Consider the following 1911-nt stretch of genomic DNA (forward strand, 5'->3'; position numbering starts at 1 on the left):
AAAACTTAAAGTAATATGTTATTCCAGGAGCAGATCGATGTCACCTTGTTTATTCAATCTTTACTTTAAATTTCAATAAAAGTAGAAATGCATTGAAATATCGACATTCGAAACCATTGTCATCTACATTGCTGACAAGCATATTTTCCACCAAAACAATACTATTTCTACAGAAGTTTCATATGTAAGATGTTGTATGACAACCCAGTGTGCTTAAAAGTTTGGTGTTATTGTAAAAGCCTTGATTTTAAGGTAGTGAAATCGTAAAAATTACCAAAATTACCAGAAATTTGACCAAGATAAAAATTTTGTTATTTACATTTTAGGTCAGTGTTGGATTACTTTCGATTTGCTAGGGACGGTTAGCGATTAAAGAACGTATGTTATTTTAATCTCACGGGCATTTTTTCTCTGTAGCAGTCTGAAATAAACTCCGAAGGGATTATGAACGCAATAGCTCAATGTGAAGATTTTTGGCTGGTTTGCTGTAGGTCCCGGGCTCAAATCCCGTCAGTTTCATGAAAAATTTTCTACATTCAATTATTTTACCTGTTCGAAATGTAATGAAGGTAATTCTTGAGAGATTAAATTTTAATCCCAAAAAAGATTCGGTCGCGTACCATTTCATATAATAAGGATACGGATAGGGTAAGCAGCTGTTTTTATTTGCTTCCATATGGAATATCAGCGAGACATCATTCAACCGGATGCAAGTGCTTCAAAACCGTGCAATGAGATCTATCTTAATGTGCAAAAAACTGACACCTACACGGACGATGCTTGATTCACTGAACCTGTTGAATGTAAAGCAACGAGTGCACGAAACGACATTGAAATTCATCCACAAGCTCAAATTTGGTGTCCTACCCAATTACCTGTGCAATATGGTTACATTCAACAGTGATATCCATCACTTCCCAACGAGGTCAAACCGCAACTTCTGGTTCACTTGCAAAAGGAGCGCGAAGGCACGTAATTCTGTTTTCCATAAAGGGCTCATTGAATTCAATTCATTGCCGAGTGAAGTGAGGAACGAAGCGAATAGTGGAGTTTTTAAGAGTAAATTGAGAAGTTTTTTAAAGGACGTCAGCATAAATTTGTGATTTTTATTTATTCGGAGACGAAAGTTGGTTATAAACTGATTTGGAGTATGACTTCTGCTGTATTGTAGTCCTTTTTCTGTGAATTTGTAAATTGTATTTATAATAGCTAGTTGCTAAATAAATGATTATCTTATCTTATCTTATAATAGAGGACGGTTGATTTTTTTTACTATTTAATGAAATCCATCTTACAATTTTCGACCAAATTTGAATCGCCAAAACTAGTTCTTTGTGATGAAACCACTACTTGTTAGAGCAACACTTCAAGCCTCGATCGCAACTTCCGTGTGACATACTAAAATCATCACATTTTACTTGGCAAATAGTCGCTGGGACAATTAAACCACCTGGGAGCTCACATGGATGATCTGTAAGAAAGGAAAAGGTTAATTCGGAAGTAACACCGGAGGTGATTTAATTTATACTCAGTCCTTGACTGTGAACTTCCAAAATCGAAACGGTCATTAGAACAATTAGTAACCCCGGAATGATCCAAGACTTGAATGCCATTTCTTATAGTTTGTTACTTTGAGTGCTTAAGTTGAATGACAAATAATTACCTGGCTAGACAGTTGGAGAACCCCTCTATTTATATAGGACAGAGAAATATCAAGCAATCAAAATTCGTGACAAAACAAGGCAGGGTGACCGTTCGTTCATTAACAATGCTCTGTAAAAGAATTTTTTGTAGTTTTTGGAATGAGATTCCCATACATCAAGATTACATTCATGAGAGACAAGAAAAGAAAACTTAACCCGAGGTGACCTGAAGATCCCGGATTGATCTTTTCATAATAACATTGACAAA

General features: G+C 35.5%; 1 long non-coding RNA gene across 1 annotated transcript; it reads right to left on the reverse strand.

Annotated features, from left to right (window-relative positions):
* Positions 1–1092: 1092 nt before the first annotated feature.
* On the reverse strand, positions 1093–1666 carry LOC119070806. Its single transcript, XR_005086556.1, has 3 exons — positions 1529–1666; positions 1296–1471; positions 1093–1179 (listed from the first exon to the last, which is right to left on the reverse strand). It is a non-coding gene; the product is annotated as an uncharacterized LOC119070806 (long non-coding RNA).
* Positions 1667–1911: the final 245 nt, after the last annotated feature.

The sequence above is a fragment of the Bradysia coprophila genome (genome assembly GCF_014529535.1).
Source record: "Bradysia coprophila strain Holo2 chromosome IV unlocalized genomic scaffold, BU_Bcop_v1 contig_106, whole genome shotgun sequence".
NCBI classification, from domain to species: domain Eukaryota; kingdom Metazoa; phylum Arthropoda; class Insecta; order Diptera; family Sciaridae; genus Bradysia; species Bradysia coprophila.